This window comes from Heptranchias perlo, chromosome 2 (genome assembly GCF_035084215.1).
Source record: "Heptranchias perlo isolate sHepPer1 chromosome 2, sHepPer1.hap1, whole genome shotgun sequence".
In the NCBI taxonomy this organism is placed as follows: Eukaryota; Metazoa; Chordata; class Chondrichthyes; order Hexanchiformes; family Hexanchidae; genus Heptranchias; species Heptranchias perlo.
In genome coordinates, this window is record NC_090326.1 from 143,015,288 (window position 1) to 143,041,207 (window position 25,920).

Below are 25,920 nucleotides of genomic sequence, written 5' to 3' on the forward strand. Positions count from 1 at the left end.
CTGCCCTTGTCCTTCTAGGTGGTAGAGGTCGCGGGTTTGGGAGGTGCTGTCAAAGAAGCCTTGGCGAGTTGCTGCAGTGCATCCTGTGGATGGTACACACTGCAGCCACTGTGCGCCGGTGGTGAAGGGAGTGAATGTTTAGGGTGGTGGATGGGGTGCCAATCAAGCGGGCTGCTTTGTCCTGGATGGTGTAGGATGCTGTTGTCAGCATACATGTGGAACCTGACTTCATGTCTGCATATGATGTCGCCAAGGAGCAGCACGTTGATGAGGAAAAGGAGGCGGCCAAGGATAGTTCCTTATTTGACTCTGGAGGTAATAGCGTGGAAGTGGGAAGAGAAGCCAATGCTGGAGATGGACTGGCTATGATCAGATAGATAAGAGTGCAACCAAGCAAGGGCAGTCTCACTGAGCCGGACAAAGAAAGAAAGACTTGCATGTCTATAGCACCTTTCACAACCTCAGGACGTGCCAAAGCACTTTATAGCCAATGAGGTACTTTTGTAGTGCAATCACTGTTGTAATGTATGAAATGTGATAGCCAATTTACGCAAAGTTCCCACAACCAGATCATCTGTTTTAGGTTGAGGGATAAGTGTTGGCCAAGACATCCTATAGAACTCCCCTGCTCTTCTTCATATAGTACAGATGGGACCTCAGTTTAATGTCTCATCCGAAAGATCGCACCTCAGATAATGCAGCACTCCCTCAGTACTGCATTGAAGTACCCGCCTAGATTATGTACTCATGTATCTGGAGTGAGGTTTGAACCACGGGAGAAGATCAGGTGGGATTGAAGACCATCTTCACCCCCATTTTGCCTCCTCCGCTTTTATTAACCTGTTTCTTTCTTGTTCTATTTTCAGAAGCTGACAAACCTGCTGTGTATTTCCAGCATTTTTCTCCTTTTTCCCGAGAGCCCATTAATGTCTCCGATCTCAGGACCTGAGATCCGTTTCCTGGAGATAACAAGATTTGCTCCCCGGGCCAATTGATTATTAATGAATCCTCCCAGCAATCATTCCCTTTTAAAATATAACCTAATGAATTGTGAAGGTGGATTATTGAACAACTGTCTTCTGAGGTTTCCCCACGTTATCATACATGGCGTGACTGACGTGTGGCAGCCCCTTTTCCTGAATTGAGCTGGCAGTTCAGCGAGGCATTGCTCACAGCCAAGGTGAAGTGACAGCTCCAGTCACCTGATGAGAAGTTTATTAGGAGACGGAGTGCGATTATCAGCCACAAATTAACCATCATGTGAGTAATCAGTCCAGATGTCAGAGCACGAGACAGAAAATGACAAACAGTGGAACGCTCACCACTGTGGTAATTCAAATTACCTGCCGCTTCCTACCGATGCTACGTTTCCAGCGCTGACACTGTATGACATGCATGGCTAATCGGGTCACAAACGCACAGGAGACATCAGCAATATCTGCGACACGAAAACAATTTACAAGGATGATACCAGAACTGAGAGGTTATACCTATCAGGAAGGATTGAACAGGCTGGGGCTCATTACTGTAGAAAAGAGAAGGCTGAAGGGTGACCTGATAGAGGTCTTTAAAATTATGAAAGGGTTTGATAGGGTAAACATAGAGAAGACCAAAACTAGGGACCATAAATCCAATAGGGAATTCAGGAGAAACTTCTTTACCCAGAGAGTGGTTAGAATGTGGAACTCGCTACCACAAGGAGTAGTTGAGGCAAATAGCATTGATGCATTTAAGGGGAAGTGAGGTAAATAGCATTATAGTGACCAAACTCAGCTGATGTCTCATTTGAAGCCAATATACACTGAAACATCTGATACCATATACAGTACTGTACCTCACTGAATATGCCAGAATCAGCAAGAATGAAGCGTGAAATGGAGTTGCTCCATTTTAACTGCTCCCCTGTTCTTTTCTCACCAATCGGAGAGAGTTAAAATTCCCCTTTACATATTTTTGCTATACCCGTTTATATTATATTCAGAATATCTGCTGAATGTGCCATTGCTGGCAATATTGCAGCCCTGCACATGTGCATAATCACAAGTGGAACTGTTCAAAAGTTGCAATATCAGGAATGTTATGGATCAGTCCCATCTTAATTCATTCAATCAGAAAGACCCAAAGGTCCCCTCACTGCAGCATCCAATTATTTATTAAATGATTCCAAGGGTTTCGAATCTATGACTCTATCTGAAAGTCGATTCTATATGTTGATCATTTTTTGCGTGGAGAATTTCTTGACATCAGTCCTAAATTTACCTTTTATTAATTTGATTTTAATCACCAGGCCTTAATAACATGCTGCCAGCCAACTTCCCATCCAGAAAGGGCAGGAACCGACTGCTGGTCTGTGGAAAACCGGGCAGCCCTTGGCCATGCGGGGACTCGGGTAAATGTGAGGACGGGGGTTCCGGGGGTGTCTCGCGGTTGGGGAGCGGGGCGGGGGGCGGGGGTGGTGGTGGGGAATCTGGAGCAAGGAATATCTAAACTTTCCTTTTGGGACCCAGAGAAGCACTCCTGCTCCTCTTGTACCACAGAGGAATGTGTAAATCTTTTGGCCTCTTCTTCCCGACAGGTCCTGACTGGCCTTCACTTGGCAGGAAATTCGCAGTGGCTTCCCTGCTCAGGCCAGAGTTAAAATTACAGTCAGGGCCTGATAACATCATTGGGCCCCGATCTGTGTATTTAAAGAAGGATCCCGCCAGTTTTGGGTGTGAGGCTAGAAGACCGAGTGAAAATCGCGATCGGAGGGATCCATGTGGCTTTCTGGCGGCCAAGTAACCTGGGGCATTTTAAATGCCCATCTACCTGGTTTCTCCCAGGCAGGTAGGGTTAAAATCGCCCATGTTTCTCCAGACTTCCCTCCTAAGTTAGACTTTTGACTCTAGGGATCAGCTTCGTGGCTATTCTCTGGATTGCCTCCAATGGTTGAATGTCTCCTTTGTATCTCAGTAACCAAAGCAGGACATAGTACTCAAAGTGCAGTCTGAGCAGAGCACTATACAGTTTGAGCATTGCATCCTCTGATTTTTATTTTATTGTTTTGATTATATAGTTCAATATTCTATTTACTTCGTTGATCGCTGCTCTGCATTGGTTAGACATGTTTAGCGTCGAGTCTACTGAAACTCCCAGATTTCTTTCATATTCTTCCTTAGCTTTTACATCACCATTCATGGAGAACATGTTTTGCTTATTTTTCTTTCCTTTGTGCAGTACTTGTCTGCCTTAAACTTCATCTGCCATTGTTCTGCCCACATACATATTTTGTCCAACATATTCTGTACATTCTGAGCTGCCTCCTGCAATTCCACTGTCCCTCCTAGCTTGGTATTATCTGCAGATTTGACCAATTTACATTAAGTTTCTGAATCCAAGTTGTTGATGTAAATTAAAAACTGTAGTGGTCGTAACACCGATTCCTCCCACCCCGACATAACTCCTCGAACAAGAACCCATTGTTTTCTACCCTTCAGCCAATTTATTATCCGTTCCCAAGATTGGTCCTGAATCCCCACAGCTTAGACCGTAATTAATAGTCATGATCTTAACTAATAACGCTTATTGCAGTACGTAAAAATCACAATTGTACAAGGAAAGGGGGGGTGTACTGAGTTAGATTAGTCTCTCACCTCTGAAAACTAGTCTTAAATCCATCCCAGATTAAAGTCTCCTCTGTCTGCTGCATATAAGGGTCCAGTGCAAATTGAGTTGGGGCAGCATCATTCAGCCACTAGTGGGATTGGGCCAACAGCATAAAACAATCAAATTCAGCACTGCTTGGCAGTCTCACTTAGAGACGATGTGGAGATGTCGGTGATGGACTGGGCTTGACAATTATGAACAATTTTACAACACCAAGTTATAGTCCAACGATTTTATTTGAAATTTACAAGCTTTCGGAGGCTTCCTCCTTCCTCAGGTAAATGTCAGGAACTCCTCGAAGCCTACGCATTTATAAATCACAGAACAATACATGGTGATTACAGATAGTCTTTGTAACTGCCCGTTGCCAAGGCAATCACAGTGTTCAGACAGAGAGGTGTTATCTACAGAGCCCCCGAATATACAGTCAACAAAAAAAAACAAACAGAAAAAAAAACAGAGAGAGAGGCAGAAACATCCGGAAGGCAGAGAAAGCCAGCAAATGACCCGTTATATTAAAAACAGATAGCTTTTGTTCGCTGGTGGGGTTACGTGTAGCGTGACATGAACCCAAGATCCCGGTTGAGGCCGTCCTCATGGGTGCGGAACTTGGCTATCAATTTCTGCTCGACGATTTTGCGTTGTTGTGTGTCTCGAAGGCCGCCTTGGAGTACGCTTACCTGAAGGTCGGTGGCTGAATGTCCTTGACTGCTGAAGTGTTCCCCGACTGGGAGGGAACCCTCCTGTCTGGCAATTGTTGCGCGGTGTCCGTTCATCCGTTGTCGCAGCGTCTGCATGGTCTCGCCAATGTACCATGCTCTGGGGCATCCTTTCCTGCAACGTATGAGATAGACAATGTTGGTCGAGTCACAGGAGTATGAACCATGCACCTGGTGGGTGGTGTCCTCTCGTGTGATGGTGGTATCTGTGTCGATGATCTGGCATGTCTTGCAGAGGTTACCGTGGCAGGGTTGTGTGGTGTCGTGGACGCTGTCGTGGTCACTTAGAGACATCATAGGATGTTTTCTTCTGAGATTGGAACTGAAGCAAATTGTTTGGGCTGAGTAAAGGGAGCTTTACTCTGCATCTGGCTGTGTTTTATTTGACCTGGCAATGCTGGCCACTGCGTGCCTGCAATAGAAAGGGCTCCATTCCCCAGCACTAATATCCCTCGTCTTGATGAGGACAATTAAAAAAAAAACACGATTGTCATAGAGTCATAGAGTTATACAGCACGGATAGAGGCCCTTCGGCCCATCGTGTCCGCGCCGGCCATCAGCCCTGTCTACTCTAATCCCATATTCCAGCATTTGGTCCGTAGCCTTGTATGCTATGGCATTTCAAGTGCTCATCCAAATGCTTCTTGAATGTTGTGAGGGTTCCTGCCTCCACAACCCTTTCAGGCAGTGAGTTCCAGACTCCAACCACCCTCTGGGTGAAAAAGTTCACATGCAATGCATGTGAACAATGCAATGCATTTGATGCATTGCATGCACAATGCATGTGAGCTCACATTTCTGCTCGTGGCTCTTCCTCAAAGTCAGCAGAAAATTTGTACAGACAGTTGATCTGAAAATCACATTTCCTACCTGCCGATCCAGGTTTGAGGTCAGCCCACTCTTGGCCAGAGGACAGTGGGGATCGGCTGCCACTGGCAGCTATTTACATTTGGCAATTGCAATTGTCTCTAGAGGCCCCTTAAAAACCTTCTTTATGAGATGCGTCTTGGTGCCTCCAAAAGCACTTCTACCACCTCATTTATACTGCAGAGGTCTGACACCAGAGATGCCTTCAGGCCATGCTGAAATATAAATGGGGTAAGAGCATAAGGGAGCTTCCTTACACACTGAGCTTGTAGTATGATTTCAAAGATTTTCTTGTCTTTAGTATTGTTGAAATATTAATATTTCAGGCTAAATGTTTAGAGCGTTGTGTAAAGATGCTCCACAGACTTTCCTTTCTACTCCTACCTTCCTGTTTTGAACCCCTCACCATATAATTTGTTGACTGACAGGTGATCTCTCTCCCACCTCTGGCCTCCAACCTTTTTCTCTGTAAAAATGTTTTTTGCCTCTCCCTCTTTTATCAACACTCTTATAGTCAGTGTTCCTCTGAATTTTCCTATCTTGCTCCTTCCAACCTCAAATTGCACAGTTGTAGATGCTCTTCCACCTCCCTACATCTTTACCACGTTCAAATCAAGACTCATCACACTGCCACTTACTCTAATTTATTTTTTCCAGCACCTCATAACTATAGAACTCACACCTCATTCAGTTTTTCCTTTCTCCTACAATTTTTAGGCTTTTAAAGCCTAAGTTTGACTTCATCTAATCAGTATGTCTTCATTTAACTCTTGATGGCAAATGTAATTCATTGCCCCACTAGACATGTACAACGCCCACACCCCAAACATTTGAACCTGAATTGGGCCTAAATTTTAGATTACACAGAAAATTATTCTGCAATGAGAATGGCAATAGTTAAAACTAAATTAACAAGCCCCTTGACGCATTGCTAAGTTTTCTTTTTGCACTTTGGAGATGTTGCCTCTACAAAAATAAAAAGTCAAAGTAAGATTGACTTTTTATTTTTGTATTCAAGCCATTTGAACATTTTAAATTACATAATCTAACTATTATGTATTGACTAAACTATAAAGCTTCTTACTTTGAGTCTTTAACAAGCATCTCCCATCACCATACTTCTTGATGGTGTCCTGAACTATGAGCTTTTAGCCATCATTTTGGTGCATAAATAAAAGAACTGTCACCTTTTGTCAGTCCTCTTCGTAATCTAGAAAACTTCAATTTGGCCGCCTGAAATTCTCGAACGATCCCAACTCCCTTAACTTTTCGTCATAACTTACATTCTTGACATTCGTAATCACTTTGTTTTCTGAAATGTTAAAACTTTTCCTTTCTTTAAAGACGCTGCCTGACCTTATGAGTGTTTCCAGCATTTTCTGTTTTCGCTTCAGATTTCCAACATCCGCAGTATTTTATTTGTGGTTTTAACCTGGGCCACTCGTATAACATTTTGCGGCAAAGGTGCCTGCATTTCAGGAAGAAGTTAAAGTGACAGATAAACCTCCCCTGAATGTGAATGTCACGTGACAGCACAGCAGGTGTGTTGGTGGACAGGGGAAAGTCTGGGCCTAGATTACTTCGCCCTCCAGGGAGATAGAAGAATTATTGTGGCAGGAGATAATGGTTGATGCAAAGGAAGAAGCTCTAGAAATAGTTTAGGAAATATATAATAGATTATATTTTTTATTGAAATTTGAAAGTGGGTAATATACGGATCAAAAAGTCAACCTTATTCACAAGGGCAACATTTTCAAAGTGGGAGAAAGAAAAGCTGGTGATGCATCAGGGTCTTTTAAAGAGTGCTGCTAACATAATATTACCTAACGATTGCTATCCGCACTGCAGAATAATTTTATGTGTAATGAAGCCACAAACGAAGTGCAAAAGACAGCAAGTTATTGATTGAAGTTCATGTTTTAGCTCATTCCATTGAACTGATTCACTTTGCAAACCTGGAGATGTCACACATCTTTATACTCATGAAACCTATACAAGATGCTTCCTTTATGAAAATTAGATGGAAAAATCAAATGCATTGCATTGTTTTAATTTAATATAATTTAGTATCAAAATTCAACGCCTAAGCACCTCTACTGTGGGCCAAATGTTTCAATTCTTGCCTTTAAAATATTCTGCCAATGTATTCCTGTACCTCACTGTTACAAATTTTGGGTCTGCCTCAGGCATTCTCTCAGGTTTGGCTGCATTGACCATTCCTGTAAGCGGTGGCCCCCTTGTCTTATGTTCAGGATTGTCCCCATGCTGCCCAAAATCTAATCATAAAATAACACAAACCAAAGTGTGAATCAATAGTTCTCTCTTCTGACCAGATCGAGATAGCATGGAGGTAAATTTCCTCACAGTGATTTGCGTCACTGTTACAAAAATGAAAAAGATTTGCACCCATCTGGTGGTCTGGAGAGGTTGTTACACAAGAGTTTCCTGGATCAGCTCAATTGCATACAAATTGGAGTAGTCATTGGTGTAATTTGTGCGTAAAATGGATGTAATTTGCTGGAGTACTAGGAAACTGGAGTGGGGCCTTTAAACAACAGTTCTGATTGCACACTTCAGCAGCAGAATGGGACATAATAATTTAAATAAGGAACAGTGGCATCCCACTGATCAGTAGGCCACAGATACAGGGCCCAGTGGAATGGTGACAGCTGGAGTCCACCTCTCAGGACATCAGCATATGCCAGGGCCTTGGTGTTGCCCTCAGAGCACCACGCCAATGGAATTTTGGAGGTGTTACCAGGTTGTCCAAGAGCAAGTTCTGGAGATACAGCTCCCTACCCAGAACAAGCTGCCATGAGATAAGGGCCACCTGAACCCCATGACCCTTTTGTAGAGCATGGGATCTGGCTCTCAGGTTATACCTAAGACATGCACTAGTATAGGTCATAGAATGTCATGTGTACTCACTGAGTGAAGAACTGTGTTAGTAAAGAGTAGGTTGGTTTGTATACACTTTGGACTTCATTGCATTAAAGTAGAATGTGCAGTGACATGGGACTTTGTTACTCATGGAGATTAGAGTCATACAGGAAAGGGTGCACTTTTTTGGTGCTGACTTATTCACTCACATGTTGATTATTGGTACGCTCATTTAGAGACTAATGAGTTGTCATGTAATAGGATGGGTAGTGGATAAAATATATGAATAATTTGAGGCAAGACATGTGATAATTGTAGCATGCTTGGGAGGAAAAAGGTAACTTTGGACCTATGGTTCCCAAAGCTCTCCACCACTGGGGTTTTCCTCGTGTTGTTTCTGGGTCTATTGAAGACTGATTGATAGAGATTGATTTCTTTGATTAGTCAACAACTCCATTATTATTGTATCATGCGACTACCAGGATGGTAGAAGGCAAACTAGATGGACGTGGTCTTTTCTTCGTTTAGCAATTCCTATGTTCCTAAGAGTCAAAGGATTAAGAGATCAATTGAATTATTGGGTCAATCATGGTGAAAGTGGCAGAACTATTCAATGTTGCTAGTTTATAATTTTGATAGGATCTTTTCAGTCCAATCATGATATTGACGCTCGTGTTTAAAGATCACATTGTTGAAACGGCTCCAGATCTCATTACAGACTTGGTCCAAACATGGACAAAAGAGCTGAATTCCAGAGGTGAGGTGAGAGTGACTGCCCTTAACATCAAGGTAGCATTTGACCGAGTGTGGCACCAAGGAACCCTAGTAAAATTGAAGTCAATGGGAATCAGGGGGAAAACTCTCCAGTGGCTGGAGTCATACCTAACACAAAGGAAGATGGAAATGGTTGTTGGAGGACAATCTTCTCAGCCCTGGGACATTGCTGCAGGAGTTCCTCAGGGCAGTGTCCTAGGCACAACCATCTTCAGCTGCTTCATCAATGACCTTCCCTCCATCATAAGGTCAGAAATGGGGATGTTCGCTGATGATTGCACAGTTTTCAGTTTCATTCGCCACCAATCAGATAATGAAGCAGTCCATGCCCGCATGCAGCAAGAAGCTTGGGCTGATAAGTGGCAAATAACATTTGCGCCAGACAAGTGCCAGGCAATGACCATCTTCAACAAGAGAGAGTCTAACCACCTCCCCTTGACATTCAACGGCATTGCCATCACTGAATCCCCCACCGTCAACATCCTGCGGGTCACCATTGACCAGAAACTTAACTGGACCAGCCACGTAAGTACTGTGGCTACAAGAGCAGGTCAGAGGCTGGGTATTCTGCAGCAAGTGACTCACCTCCTGACTCCCCAAAGCCTTTCCACCATCTACAAGGCACAGGTCAGGAGTGTGATGGAATACTCTCCACTTGCCTGGATGAGTACAGCTCCAACAACACTAAGAAGCTCGACAACGTCCAGGACAAAGCAGCCCGCTTGATTGACTCCCCATCCACCACCCTAAACATTCACTCCCTTCACCACCGGCACACTGTGGCTGCAGTGTGTACCATCCACAGGATGCACTGCAGCAACTCGCCAAGGCTTCTCCGACAGCACCTCCCAAACCCGCGACCTCTACCACCTAGAAGGACAAGGGCAGCAGGCACATGGGAACAACACCACCTTCACTTTCCCCTTCAAGTCACACACCATCTCGACCTGGAAATATATCGCCGTTCCTTCATCGTGGCTGGGTCAAAATCCTGGAACTCCCTTCCTAGCAGCACTGCGGGAGAACCTTCACCACACGGCCTGCAGCGGTTCAAGAAGGTGGCTCACTGCCACCTTCTCAAGGGCAATTAGGGATGGGCAATAATGCTGGCCTTGCCAGCGACACCCACATCCCATGAATGAATAAAAAAAACTCATGAATTTCTACATTTTTGAAAACACAGTGGTTGACCTACAGGGTCCTTTCAAATAACAAGGATTTCAGCTGTTCCTGCTGATCATGGTTCTTTAATTTAACCCACTGCATATTATCACATCTTGACTCTGAAAATCTCAGGCAGGTTCACACTGTGCTAAAAATGTATCTTGTGATTTACTTCTCTCTGCATGATATCATACCACCAGCAATGGGCCACGTGAATGCTGTATATGCTGTCTATGCTTTTAATGCTGGGTAAATTTTGGCAGTGAGAATATCAGAGCCAATGAGGTTTAATAAAGTCACAATTACTGTTTATTGTCCACTTCATAAATTGCCAAGAATGGAGGAATGAGCTCAATAATAATTGGAACACATGTTACTTCTTAAATCTGGGTCAGGCTCCAGCCCACATGGGAAAAATGTCTGCTTTGTTTCTGCCGGTTCCAAGCGCAATGAGTTTGTGAAGCTCAAGCCCTGTTCCGAGGCCCCCAGCACAAAACGATCCAGAATTCAGGACTAACTGGTGGAAAATTAGTCATGCCATTTAGAAGGGCTACTAGAATGGTGTGGAAATGGAAAATTCACACTAATGCAGTGGGTAACCTCTGTTCTCAGGTTAGCGTTAAGGTATTTTGCCTAGTCTTGTGGCATTGCATGTTAACATAGAGGGCTGGAGATCCCACCCAAAATCGGGCTGGATTGTGGCACCAAATGGAGCAAATTGGGTGACAAGGCCTCCCAACACCTCCCTGCTTCATTTCCCTTTACTCTGCCCTTTCAGGAACCGCTACTAGCCTCCACTTTCCCACTGCTTGTAAATACTGGTCGGTAGTGTGGGGCCCAGTTTCCTGGCCCATTTCCCTCTCATCCATCTCTCTTACTGCCATTCCCTGAGACTGCCCAGTGAAATGCTGCAGTAGGCCCAGGGTAGTGGTGGCGATGGCCATAAATGTTATAAATGGAGGGAGTATGCCTACTGAAGGCCTCCGTTCCCTCCATTTTGGTCAAATTTCCTATCTGCTGAAGGACTTAATTTTAGCCGAGGCCTTCAGTAAAATTGGTTTACATTTTCGGGGCTCTTCTGCCACTTTAATCTGTTCTCCTACTGTCTAGGGTGCCGTAGCGGTCCAGCAACAGCACCACCAGGATTTCCCTTGTTGGCAGCAGTGGTCTCTCGCTTGGTGGCAGGAATCCTGCTGAGAGTCTCCCTTTATGCCAAATTAACCCCAAACTAGGATAATAAGTCAGAATTACGATGGGGTCAGAGGTGCGGGCAGAAGTCCCGACGTGTCACCACCTGCTGCAAAGAGGGAATTCCAGTCTGAGATATCAAAAAGCAGAAGTACACACATCACTGGCCTGTGGACTTTTGTCCCCCAGACAATGAGATCAACTGGGACTCTGTCTGTTGTATGTAGATCTCCAAATAGAAAGGTAACCATCATTTAATGAACTGGCATTTCATTCTTCTCTTCTGTGCCTGGCATTATATAGAATTACATAGGATTTACAGCACAGAAACAGGCCATTCGGCCCAACTGGTCGATACCAGTGTTTATGCTTCATCTAACTCTATCAGCATATCGTCCTATTCCGTCTCCCTCAAGTATTGATCTAGCTTCATCTTACATACATCTATGATATTCACCTCAACTACTCCATGGGCCCGATGTTACCAGGGCTGCGGGTTCTCGGCGGGGGGGCTATCGGGCGCGTGGGTAACGCGCCCAGCGAAATCAGTCAGCTCCCCGCGCGATCGTAGCCCAATTGGATCCACTTACCTTGTCCTCCGGGTTCCCCACTGCTGATCTGCACGTCGGGCGGGCTGCGCATGCGCAGTAAGATCTGTCAGCTGGAGGAGCTCTATTTAAAGGGGCAGTCCTCAACTGACAGATGCTGCAACAAATAGAAAAAATTACAGCATGGAGCAGCCCAGTGGGAAGGCTGCTCCCAGTTTAATGATGCCTCACTCCAGGTATCAATACATGGGGTGAGGAGGAGGGGGAGGACAGAGATCTTCCCCCTGGCGGGCGGGAGGAAGTGGCCTGCCTCTGCCACCAGGAAGGCCTGGCTTGAGGTGGCAGAGGAGGTCACCAGCACCACCAACATATCGCCCACCTGCATACAGTGCAGGAGGCACTCCAATGACCTCAGTAGGTCAGCCAAAGTGAGTACACTTACTCATTCCCCTACACTCCGTCTGCCACATCACCGCCCCCACCCCACATCTCATTCTGCACTGCCAACACTACTCTGTCACATCACCCCTCATACCCACTCAAACCTCATCCTCATCGTACCTGCACCTACTCACCTCGCCAGTACTCATCCCGCCACTACCACTCAACCCAATCCTCATACAATCTCATGGCTCTATCTCATACTCACCCTCTCGTGCATCTCTTTCACGGTCAGCCTCACTCAACCTGCCACTACCTGTGCTGCAGCCACAGGCCATGCATCACACATGTGCAGTAGGCAGCGTAAGGCAACATGTCATGAGCACGAAAGGGATGAACAAGGGTGTCTGAGGGTTTGTCATAGGTGTTACTTATATTGAATTTCTGACCAACTCACATAACATTATATTATTGTCACCACTACTGCCACGTCTTCGCGAATCTTGTCTGGTCTGTGCAATAATGCCCTTTCCTGAGGATCACTATGAAGACCCACAACTGATGCCACCCATTGTGTCACTGCAGAGTGGGTGTAGGTGTATTTGCAGGGCTCTTTTGTGCAGACGGCTGAGAGACTTCGGCGATATCCCCGGTGGCACCCTGGAAGGATGCGGAGGAGAGGTTGTTGAGGGCAGTTGTGACTTTGACAGCGACAGGTAAGAAGATGGTGCTTGGGCCAGCCAGGAGTAGCTTGGCATGAAGGAGGCTGCAGATGTCCACGACTACATGTCGAGTGACTCTGAGCCTCCGTGTGCACTGCTGCTCAGAGAGGTCCAAGAAGCTGAGCCTCGGTCTGTGGAACCTGTGGCGAGGGTAGTGCCCTCTGCGACGCATCTCTCTCTGCGGTGGCCCTCCCTCCTGCTGTACAGGTGGATGTGTCACAGCACTCTGTTGTGGAGCTCCACGTGTCAGAGGTGGACGGCGTGGATGGCGAGGCTGGTGAGGCTGGTGATGCTGTTCGCCCTCCGACGAGGTCATGACTGCAGCTACGGCGGCCCCCATCCGGAAGAAGTACATCTGAGGGGGTCCGCAAGGTAGGTACATGTCTCCGGACCCCGGGGTAAGTGTGCAAGTTGATGACTTTGATTGTCAGGAGGAGGGTGGTGGAGGCCAAACTTTGTCCCAAGTGACAGAGTGGCCTCCTGCAATGGGTGAGGTTCTCCCCCCACCCCACCTGTCAAATGGACCTTTGCAGCTGCCACAGGCTGACGGCTGCAATAGGTCCATTTGAACTGGGAGTGTTTTCCCCCAGTGTGGGAAACAGTCCCAGTTTGCTTTAAAATCCCACCCCTCCTCACATAATCCCTTAATCAGGTCAGTTAATGACCTGAACAAGCCAAATAAATAGCTTCAAGTGGCATCCCGCTGGCTTTAGTTGCCTGCGGGATTCCCACCAGCGGGGGCTGCGCGCGCACGCCGGCGCGTCAGTGGAGAACCCGGAAGTGGGCGGGTTCGAGGCGGGCTCCGGTCCCGCTCCGGGATTTCCCGATTTTCGGGGCCCCCCCCGCCAGGAACGCACCCGATAGCGGGTGCCAAAATGCTGCCCCATGTGGTAACGAGTTCCACATTTTAACTACTCTCTCTGGATAAAGAAGTTTCACCTGAATGGTAGAGGGAAATTTTTGACTTGTCTACCTGTACCACAGCAACCAATGTCTCCAAGCCTTTCTTTGCTCTTAACAAGTAGCAGAGTCAAATTCTTGAGCCAAAGTGGGTACTGATGGTGACACCAAACTGCATGCATGATAAATAAGTGAATTTAACAACGAGCATTTGCTTTGAAATTTATTCAGAATCAGTGAGCCATAGTATAAATGGGCATGACAAGTGCATTTCACTGCATATTCTTAAAGCACAGAAATGCTTCAGTCCAGCTCCAGACAATGTTGAGTGCATGAAACTATTATAGATATGGGAAATGTAATATTCTCCAGCACTGACTTCATTTACCTTGTTGATCTGGGGGTGGGTGGGGGGGGTGAAACTCCATAAATGGCTAAAGTTACTGATTCAACTTCAGACCAAAAGCTACAAGTGCACCCACGGTAAAGATTTCATCACCGCTGTCTTGCAGTTCTGTATTGATTGGGAGAAAGCAGTGGCTGCGCAAGTTAACAGAACACTTTGGATATTATTGAATCAAACATTGGGCTCCTTCCCACGACTGCTTCCATTTCTGTAATGTGACACATAATTTCATGCACTCAGCATTGCCTGGATCCAGGATGAAGCATTTCTGTATTGTGGGAATAGGAAGAGCAAAGCGATTTTCGTACCAATTTATACCATAACCCACTTATTAAAATTAATTTCAAAGCAGCAAGCCTTTTAAAAAAAAAATTATATATCTTTTTATCATATAATTAGTTTTGTGTCACAATAGCACCCATTATTAAAGAGTTTCACTAAGCCCCTTTCAGTACTTGGCAATAATGATCAGTCACAAAATCACAAAACAGATACAGATGAAGAAGGCCATCCAGCCTATTCATCCATATAAAAAACCTACATCACAACATTTAACTGTGTCTTACCTGATTCAGAGTTTTTGTCTTCACTGCATTGTCCAGTAGTCCACTCCATGTTCTGATCAACCTTTGCGTAAAGAATTTCCTGACATCAGTCCTGATTTGCCTTTCACCAGTTTGAGCCTGTGCTCATACGAAAATGCAAAAATACCGGGCAGGTAAAAACCAACTGGCCTGTCCCATACAACTGTGATACCTTATGCAGCACGATACAGACACTCCCTACTCACCATCTCCTGGGAGAGGGGAAAAAAGCAGCTAATAACCCAGTCTAATTAGGGAGAAAAATCTGGAAAATTCCTCTCCGCACTTCTTTAGGCGATCGAAACTAGTCCAGTGGACCACATTGACCGCGACTTATGTTACAGAGTGCCTACCTCTTGTACGATGTCATCTCCTTCCCAGCCAGAACCAGTTCCACCTCCCTCTTGAAGATATACAGCAAATTAGTGTTCACTGTACGAGCCAGCACAGGTCTAATATTCTTCTGGAAAAGAAGAGCCGCGTAACATTCAACCTAGTTCTGCCCTTATGTAACTTGCAAGCATGATGCTGATCCTTCCTAACCTATCCAGTTGAAATAATTTGTCCGCGTTAATAATTTTACTGCAAAGAACACAACTTATTGCTATTAGTTGAGCATTGTCTTCAAGAGTGAAGACTAATGCAAAGTACTCATTTAATATCGCTAAGAGTGCTGAATTCCAGAGGTGAGGTGAGAGTAACTGTCCTTGATATCAAGGCAGCATTTGACCGAGTGTGGCACCAAGGAGCCCGAGTAAAAATGAAGTCAATGGGAATCAGGGGAAGAACTCTTCAATGGCTGGAGTCATACTTAGCACAAAGGAAGATGGTAGTGGTTGTTGGTGGCCAATCATCTCAGCCCCAGGACATTGCTGCAGGAGTTCCTCAGGGCAGTGTCCTAGGCCCAACCATCTTCAGCTGCTTCATCAATGACCTTCCCTCCATCATAAGGTCAGAAATGGGGATGTTCGCTGATGATTGCACAGTGTTCACTTCCATTCACAACCCCTCAGATAATGAAGCAGTCAGTGCCTGCATGCAGCAAGACCTGGACAACATCCAGGCTTGGGCTGATAAGTGGCAAGTAACATTCACGCCACACAAGTGCCAGGCAATGACCATCTCCAACAAGAGAGAGTCTAACCACCTCCCCTTGACATTCAACTGCATTACCATCGCCGAATCCCTCACCATCAACATCCAGGGGGTTACCATTGACCTGAAACTTAACTGGACCAACCACATAAATACTGTGGCTACAAGTGCAGGTCAGAGGCTGGGTATTCTGCAGCAAGTAACTCACCTCCTGACTCCCCAAAGCCTTTCCACCATCTACAAGGCACAAGTCAGGAATGTGATGGAATACTCTCCACTTGCCTGGATGAGTGCAGCTCCAACAACACTCAAGAAGCTTGAAACCATCCAGGACAAAGCAGCCCGCTTGATTGGCACCCCATCCACCACCTTAAACATTCATGCCGTTCACCACCGGCGCACTGTAGCTGCAGTGTCTACCATCTACAGGATGCACTGCAGCAACTCGCCAAGGCTTCTTCGACAGCACCTCCCAAACCCGTGACCTCTACCACCTAGGTAGACAAGAGCAGCAGGCGCATGGGAACAACACCGCCTGCACATTCCCCTTTAAGTCACACACCATCCCGACTTGGAAATATATCGCCGTTCCTTCATCGTCTCTGGGTCAAAATCCTGGAACTCCCTTCCTAACAGCACTGTGGGAGAACCTTCACCATACGACTGCAGCAGTTCAAGAAGGCGGCTCACCACCACCTTCTCAAGGGCAATTAAGGATGGGCAATAAATGCTGGCCTTGCCAGCGACGCCCACATCCCATGAACGTATAAAAAAAAATCTGTCCTGAGCAATCATTCAATGGCCCAGTACAGTCTTTAACGGTCCTCTGACTCTTAACATAGCTAAAAATTGTCCACTATCCTCTTTTCCATTAACATTTTAGCTGATCTAATAGCAGCATTAATTTCCCTTAATTGTGCTCGGTACTTGTCTTTGTTTTCCTCGGACTTAACTGCTTTTAATCTATGAAAACATTTTTGTTCAAGTCTTAATTGTCTTTGTACATGACCAGTCAGCCACTTATTCTTGCTATGCATCCTTCTTTAAGACTTTAGGGACGTACATGGCTTCTATGTGTGCCATTTATATTCAGTATCAGTTGTTTCCCCACCCAGCACAGTTCACCAATTGACTTGTTTCAAGACTTCTGCCATTTTATTAAAGTTAGCCCGATTAAAATCTGGAATTGTCCTACATTACAACAGTGACTACAACTCAATGGGCTTTGGGACGTCCTGAGGTCGTGAAAGGTGATATATAAATGCAAGCCTGGCTTTCTTTTAACTGTAGATTCTCAGGACCTTTGGTTCTTCGAGACAATTGAAACAGTATAATATTATGGTTGCTGATTCCCTGGTGTTGCCTTGCATGAAGGTTTGTTACTGAGTTAGGCACACAACTAAACATTACGGGCTCGATTTTCGCGTCGGGTTACCTGCGGGTTTCCAGCGGGGGGGGCCCCGAAAATCCCGATATCCGGTCACGTGACCGGATCGCGATGAAATCCCGCCCACTTCCGGGTACCACGCTGACGTGCGGGGCTGCGCGCGCAAGCCCCGCTGGTGGGAATCCCGCAGGCAATTAAAGCCAGCGGGGTTCCACTTGAGAGTACTTACCTTGCTTGTTGAGGTCAGTTAATGAGCTGAAGCAGCTGTCAAAAGAGGAAGTGTGGGATTTTGGGTTCAAGGCAGTGAGTTTCCCACACTGGGGGAAACAGTCTCTCTCCAACCAGGCGTGTTGCAGCCAGCAGCCTGTGGCAGGTGCCAAGGTGCACTCCACGGGGGAGAGCCCTCACCCACGCAGGAGGCCACCGCGTCACATAGGGCAACCCCTGCCCTCCACCACCCCCCGCCAAGCCAGAGGACAGACCGACACGAAACCACAGCCCTAGTGCGAGGAACCACCCACCTACCCTGCACAACCCCTCAGACCAACACCTGCCAGATGGGTGGTGCGTGGACACCCTCGGAGGACGAAGAGCATGACCAGCCCCAGCAGCCTCGCAGTCCACGCCGTCCGCCGCAGAGACGTGGAGCCCCCCAACACGGTGTTGTTCCACGCCGACCTGCACAGCAGGAGGGAGGGCTACCGCAGGGAGAGACGCATCGCAGAGGGCACTACCCTCGCCGCAGGGTCCACAGACCGAGGCGCAGCTCCCCGGACCTCTCCGAGCAGCAGTGCACAGGGAGGCGCAGATTCGCTCGACATGTAGTCGTGGAGATCTGCAGGCTCTTTCATGCCGAGCTGCTCCTGGCTGGCCCCAGCACCAACTGCTTACCTGTCGCTGTCAAAGTCACCACTGCCCTCCACACCTTCTCCTCCGCATTCTTCCAGGGTGCAGCCAGCTACACCGCCGATGTCTCTCAGTCGTCTGCGCGGAAGAGCCCTGCAAATACACCTGCACCTACTCTGCAGTAACACGATGGGTGGCATCAGTGGTGGGTCCTCATAGTGATACCCAGGAGCGGGCATTATTGGACACAACGGATAGGATTCGCGGAGACATGGCAGTGGTGGTGTCAATATAATGTGTGCTGTTTGTTGCTCTGAAATTCAATATAGGTAACACCCAGGACAAACCCTCAGACACCCTTGTGCACCCCCTTCATGCTCACGACACGTTTGCCTTACGCTGCCTACTGCACATATGTGATGCATGCCCTGTGGCTGCAGCACAGGTGGTGGCAGGTTGAGTGAGGCTGGCCGTGAGGGAGATGCACGAGAGGTTTAGTATGGGATGGAGCAATGAGATTGTATGAGGATTGGGTCGCGTATTAGTGGCAGGATGAGTACTGGCGAGGTGAGTAGGTGGAGGTAAGATGAGGATGGGGTTTGAGTGGGTATGAAGGGTGATGTGACAGAGTAGTGTTGGCGGTGCCGAAGGAGATGTGGGGTGGGGGCAGTGTTGTGGCAGACGGAGTGTAGGGGAAAGACTTCGTGTTCTCACTGTGGCTGACCTACTGCGGTCATTGCAGCGCCTCCTGCACTGTATGCAGGTGGGCGATATGTTGGTGGCGCAGGTGACCCCCTCTGCCACCTCGAGCCAGGCCTTCTTGGTGACAGAGGCAGGCCGCTTCCTCCTGCCCGCCGGGGGGAAGATCTGTGTCCTCCCCCTCCTCCTCACCCCATCTGATGATACCTGGGGTGAGGCATCATTAAACTGGGAGCAGCCTTCCCCCTGGGCTGCTCCATACTGCAATTTGTCCCATTGGTTGCAGCATCTGTCAGTGGAGGACTGCCCCTTTAACTGGAGAGCCTCCAGCTGACAGATCGTACTGCGCATGCGCAGCCCGACCGACGCGCAGGCCAGCGCCGTGGACCCCGGACGAGCAGGTAATTGATTCCTATTAGTGTGTTGCCTGCTACCATCGCGCGGGCAACCCACTAATTTCGCCGAGCGTGTTGACCACGCTCCCATCGTGTTACTGCAGAGTAGGTGCAGGTGTATTTGCAGGGCTCGTCCGCGCAGGCGACTGAGAGACATCGGCGGTGTAGCCGGCTGCACCCTGGAAGGATGCGGAGGAGAAGGTGTGGAGGGCAGTGGTGACTTTGACAGCGACAGGTAAGCAGTTGGTGCTGGGGCCAGCCAGGAGCAGCTCGGCATGAAAGAGCCTGCAGATCTCCACGACTACATGTCGAGCGAATCTGCGCCTCCCTGTGCACTGCTGCTCGGAGAGGTCCGGGGAGCTGCGCCTCGGTCTGTGGACCCTGTGGCGAGGGTAGTGCCCTCTGCGATGCGTCTCTCTCTGCGGTAGCCCTCCCTCCTGCTGTGCAGGTGGGCGTGCAACAACACCGTGTTGGGGGGCTCCACGTCTCTGCGGCGGACGGCGTGGACTGCGAGGCTGCTGGGGCTGGTCATGCTGTTCGTCCTCCGAGGGTGTCCACGCACCACCCATCTGGCAGGTGTTGGTCTGAGGGGTTGTGCAGGGTAGGTGGGTGGTTCCTCGGACTGGGGCTGCGGTTTCGTGTCGGTCTGTCCTCTGGCTTGGCGGGGGGTGGTGGAGGGCAGGGGTTGCCCTATGTGACGCGGTGGCCTCCTGCGTGGGTGAGGGCTCTCCCCCGTGGAGCGCACCTTGGCACCTGCCACAGGCTGCTGGCTGCAACACGCCTGGTTGAGGAGGGACTGTTTCCCCCAATGTGGGAAACTCACTGCCTTGAACCGAAAATCCCACACTTCCTCATTTGACAGCTGCTTCAGCTCATTAACTGACCACAACGAGCAAGGTAAGTACTCTCAAGTGGAATCCCGCTGGCTTTAATTGCCTGCGGGATTCCCACCAGCGTGGCTTGCGCGCGCAGCCCCGCACGTCAGCGCGGTACCCGGAAGTGGCCGGGATTTCGACGCGATCCGGTCACGTGACCGGATATCGGGATTTTCGGGGCCACCCCGCTGGGAACCCGCCGGAAACACGATCCCAAAATCGAGCCCATGATTTCTGACTCCTGGGGCCCGAATTTACCAGGCCTGCGGGTTCCCAGCGGGTGGTCCTCCGGGAGCGTGGTCAACACGCTCGGCGAAATTAGTGGGTTGCCCGCGCGATCGTAGCAGGCAACCCACTAATAGGAATCAATTACCTGCTCCTCCGGGGTCCACGGCGCTGGCCTGCGCGTCGGGCGGGCTGCGCATGCGCAGTACGATCTGTTAGCTGGAGGCTCTCTAGTTAAAGGGGCAGTCCTCCACTGACAGATGCTGCAACCAATGGAACAAATTGCAGCATGGAGCAGCCCAGGGGGAAGGCTCCTCCCAGTTTAATGATGCCTCACCCCAGGTATCATCAGATGGGGTGAGGAGGAGGGGGAGGACACAGATCTTCCCCCCGGCGAGCGGGAGGAAGCGGCCTGCCTCTGCCACCAAGAAGGCCTGGCTCGAGGTGGCAGAGGGGGTCACCTGCACCACCAACATATCGCCCACCTGCATACAGTGCAGGAGGCGCTGCAATGACCGCAGTAGGTCAGCCGCAGTGAGAACACAAAGTCTTTCCCCTACACTCCGTCTGCCACAACACTGCCCCCACCCCACATCTCCTTCGGCACCGCCAACACTATTCTGTCACATCACCCTTCATACCCACTCAAACCCCATCCTCATCTTACCTCCACCTACTCACCTCGCCAGTACTCATCCTGCCACTAAAACGCAACCCAATCCTCATACAATCTCATTGCTCCATCCCATACTCACCCTCCCGTGCATCTCCCTCACGGCCAGCCTCACTCAACCTGCCACCACCTGTGCTGCAGCCACAGGGCATGCATCACATATGTGCAGTAGGCAGCGTAAGGCAAACGTGTCGTGAGCATGAAGGGGGTGCACAAGGGTGTCTGAGGGTTTGTCATGGGTGTTACCTATATTGAATTTCAGAGCAACAAACAGCACACATTATATTGACACCACCACTGCCATGTCTCCGCGAATCCTATCCGTTGTGTCCAATAATGCCCGCTCCTGGGTATCACTATGAGGACCCACCACTGATGCCACCCATCGTGTTACTGCAGAGTAGGTGCAGGTGTATTTGCAGGGCTCGTCCGCGCAGGCGACTGAGAGACATCGGCGGTGTAGCCGGCTGCACCCTGGAAGGATGCGGAGGAGAAGGTGTGGAGGGCAGTGGTGACTTTGACAGCGACATGTAAGCAGTTGGTGCTGGGGCCAGCCAGGAGCAGCTCGGCATGAAAGAGCCTGCAGATCTCCACGACTACATGTCGAGCGAATCTGCGCCTCCCTGTGCACTGCTGCTCGGAGAGGTCCGGGGAGCTGCGCCTCGGTCTGTGGACCCTGTGGCGAGGGTAGTGCCCTCTGCGATGCGTCTCTCTCTGCGGTAGCCCTCCCTCCTGCTGTGCAGGTGGGCGTGCAACAACACCGTGTTGGGGGGATACACGTCTCTGCGGCGGACGGCGTGGACTGCGAGGCTGCTGGGGCTGGTCATGCTCTTCGTCCTCCGAGGGTGTCCACACACCACCCATCTGGCAGGTGTTGGTCTGAGGGGTTGTGCAGTGTAGGTGGGTGGTTCCTCGGACTGGGGCTGCGGTTTCGTGTCGGTCTGTCCTCTGGCTTGGCGGGGGGTGGTGGAGGGCAGGGGTTGCCCTATGTGACGCGGTGGCCTCCTGTGTGGGTGAGGGCTCTCCCCCGTGGAGCGCACCTTGGCACCTGCCACAGGCTGCTGGCTGCAACACGCCTGGTTGAGGAGGGACTGTTTCCCCCAGTGTGGGAAACTCACTGCCTTGAACCGAAAATCCACACTTCCTCTTTTGACAGCTGCTTCAGCTCATTAACTGACCACAACGAGCAAGTTAAGTGCTCTCAAGTGGAACCCCGCTGGCTTTAATTGCCTGCGGGATTCCCACCAGCGTGGCTTGCGCGCGCAGCCCCGCACGTCAGCGCGGTACCCGGAAGTGGCCGGGATTTCGTCGCGATCCGGTCACGTGACCGGATATCGGGATTTTCGGGGCCACCCCGCTGGGAACCCGCCGGAAACACGATCCCAAAATCGAGCCCATGATTTCTGACTCCTGGGGCTCGAATTTAGCAGGCCTGGGTTCCCAGCGGGTGGTCCTCCGGGAGCGTGGTCAACACGCTCGGCGAAATTAGTGGATTGCCCGCGCGATCGTAGCAGGCAACCCACTAATAGGAATCAATTACCTGCTCCTCCGGGGTCCACGGCGCTGGCCTGCGCGTCGGTCGGGCTGCGCAACCGCAGTACGATCTGTCATCTGGAGGCTCTCCAGTTAAAGGGGCAGTCCTCCACTGACAGATGCTGCAACCAATGGAACAAATTGCAGCATGGAGCAGCTCAGGGGGAAGGCTGCTCCCAGTTTAATGATGCCTCACCCCAGGTATCATCAGATGGGGTGAGGAGGAGGGGGAGGACACAGATCTTCCCCCCGGCGGGCAGGAGGAAGCGGCCTGCCTCTGTCACCAAGAAGGCCTGGCTCGAGGTGGCAGAGGGGGTCACCTGCGCCACCAACATATCGCCCACCTGCATGCAGTGCAGGAGGCGCTGCAATGACCGCAGTGGGTCAGCCGCAGTGAGAACACGAAGTCTTTCCCCTACACTCCGTCTGCCACAACACTGCCCCCACCCCACATCTCCTTCGGCACCGCCAACACTACTCTGTCACATCACCCTTCATACCCACTCAAACCCCATCCTCATCTTACCTCCACCTACTCACCTCGCCAGTACTCATCCTGCCACTAACACGCAACCCAATCCTCATACAATCTCATTGCTCCATCCCATACTAAACCTCTCGTGCATCTCCCTCACGGCCAGCCTCACTCAACCTGCCACCACCTGTGCTGCAGCCACAGGGCATGCATCACATATGTGCAGTAGGCAGCGTAAGGCAAACGTGTCGTGAGCATGAAGGGGGTGCACAAGGGTGTCTGAGGGTTTGTCATGGGTGTTACCTATATTGAATTTCAGAGCAACAAACAGCACACATTATATTGACACCACCACTGCCATGTCTCCGCGAATCCTGTCCGTTGTGTCCAATAATGCCCGCTCCTGGGTATCACTATGAGGACCCACCACTGATGCCACCCATCGTGTTACTGCAGAGTAGGTGCAGGTGTATTTGCAGGGCTCGTCCGCGCAGACGACTGAGAGACATCGGCAGTGTAGCCGGCTGCACCCTGAAAGGATGCGGAGGAGAAGGTGTGGAGGGCAGTGGTGACTTTGACAGCGACAGGTAAGCAGTTGGTGCTGGGGCCAGCCAGGAGCAGCTCGGCATGAAAGAGGCTGCAGATCTCCACGACTACATGTCGAGCGAATCTACACCTCTGTGTGCACTGCTGCTCGGAGAGGTCCGGGGAGCTGCGCCTCGGTCTGTGGACCCTGTGGCGAGGGTAGTGCCCTCTGCGATGAGTCTCTCTCTGCGGTAGCCCTCCCTCCTGCTGTGCAGGTGGGCGTGCAACAACACCGCATTGGGGGGATCCACGTCTCTGCGGCGGACGGCGTGGACTGCGAGGCTGCTGGGGCTGGTCATGCTCTTCGTCCTCCGAGGGTGTCCACACACTACCCATCTGGCAGGTGTTGGTCTGAGGGGTTGTGCAGGGTAGGTGGGTGGTTCCTCGGACTGGGGCTGCGGTTTCGTGTCGGTCTGTCCTCTGGCTTGGCGGGGGGTGGTGGGGGGCAGGGGTTGCCCTATGTGACGCGGTGGCCTCCTGCATGGGTGAGAGCTGTCCCCCGTGGAGTGCACCTTGGCACCTGCCACAGGCTGCTGGCTGCAACACGCCTGGTTGGACAGAGACTGTTTCCCCCAGTGTGGGAAACTCACTGCCTTGAACCGAAAATCCCACACTTCCTCTTTTGACAGCTGATTCAGCTCATTAACTGACCTCAACAAGCAAGGTAAGTACTCTCAAGTGGAACCCCACTGGCTTTAATTGCCTGCGGGATTCCCACCGGCGGGGCTTGCGCACGCAGCCCCGCACGTCAGCGCGGTACCCGGAAGTGGCCGGGATTTCGTCGCGATCCGGTCACGTGACCGGATATCGGGATTTTCCGGGCCCCCCCGCTGGAAACCCGACGCCAAAATCGAGCCCCTGGTTTCCTCGTTGACATATTTTTCCCACTGTTACTTTTAACTTGAAGTGGTGCTTCGGATTTACTTATTATTAATTCTCAAGTTTCCCACTGCCTATTGCATACTCCAACAGCTCCGGGTCAATGGTTATGTTTGGTTTTGAACTTCTGTGTATAAGAGACAGCCTTAAAAGTTCCACAAGCAGAAAAAATGATATGTGAAATTTTGTCAGTAATATTATGTTCCAGTTTTGAAATGCAACATAGAATGTTTTGGGTGTAGCAGAAGCTCCTTTTCATCCCAAGGTTCCTAGGTGTGTACATAGGAACATAGTAAAGTAGAAACATAGGAGCAGGAGTCGGCCATTCAGCCCCTCGAGCCTGTTCCGCCACTCAATTAGATCATGCTGATCTGTATCTTAACTCCATCTATCTGCCTTGTCGAGCAAAAATCTATCAATCTCATTGTCGATCTATATCCTGTGTTTTGCCTCCTGGGATTTTTAATTGTATCCATTTTAACCTGTGACTTGTTGCTTATATTTTGTTCCAACTTTTTCCGCTGTTCTCCTTTAAAGCTGTGACTCCTTGCTGGGAATAGTTCCACAAACACTGGCAGCCCTCCAGTATCTCGCCTAAGTGATCATTCTTCATGTGAGTGTTAGCAGGCTGTTCAGCTGTGGAGTTGTCTCAATTTAGCCTAATTCTGCCCTCACCTGATAGCCACATATGAACACTTTCCAGTAAGAGACACTGGATAATGATTAGGAACTGAGGAACTAGAGATGACTAGACTAGTTGTAGCTCCCAAACCATTGTCTTGGCTGAGATCAGCTAATTCAGCACAAACAGGGGATCAAACCTCCTGCATCCCAGTCTGTATAATTCAGTACTACAAACTATTGTGGGGGCCAGACTGAGATTTTGTTTAAAATAAAGGGCACTATATAGGGAAATAATGTTTAAAAAATACTTAGCAGAATCTTTGCTACCTTACAAGGTTGTTACCTTGTAACAACTAACTCTTTCCAAAAACTTTCTGGAAAACAGCTCACCCACTCTGCCATCTGCAGGTGTGAACCCCAGAGCCTCTGTGAACAGGCTGTCTTCTTAGTGTTGTTGGATCTTTTTTCTAACAAGTTCTACTTTTGCAAAAAGTTGCATTTAACCACTCAAGAACTTCTTCAATGCTGTTCTAAGTGGGATTTGATGGATTCATGTTAGTTCCAGTGATATAGGCCTCTACTTCATCAGCTTGTCCCCAATCAATTTGACTTTGTGGTGTATCGATTATGGCTTCTTGGATCTTTGAGGTAAAACTATTGCCAACTGTCCATACAAGCAAATAACCTGAGTGTCAGTTTGGCTCAAGTGGTACATAAATGATTACTGCACAAGATAAGAGCTCATGGTGTTGGGGATAATATACTGGCATGGATAGAGGATTGGCTAACTAACAGAAAACAAAGAGTTGGGATAAAAGGGTCATTTTCAAAATGACAATCTGTAACTAGTG

The 25,920-nt window shown here is 49.3% G+C and overlaps 1 long non-coding RNA gene across 2 annotated transcripts in view; it reads left to right on the forward strand.

Moving 5' to 3' along the window:
• Positions 1–873: 873 nt before the first annotated feature.
• Positions 874–25,920, forward strand: part of LOC137334483 (uncharacterized) — a 79,040-nt gene continuing 53,993 nt past the window's right edge. For both annotated transcript variants that reach the window (XR_010966162.1, XR_010966161.1), the window contains exons 1-2: positions 874–1,260; positions 2,288–2,389. This is a non-coding gene — a long non-coding RNA (uncharacterized lncRNA). The remainder of the gene's footprint in view (positions 1,261–2,287; positions 2,390–25,920) is intronic.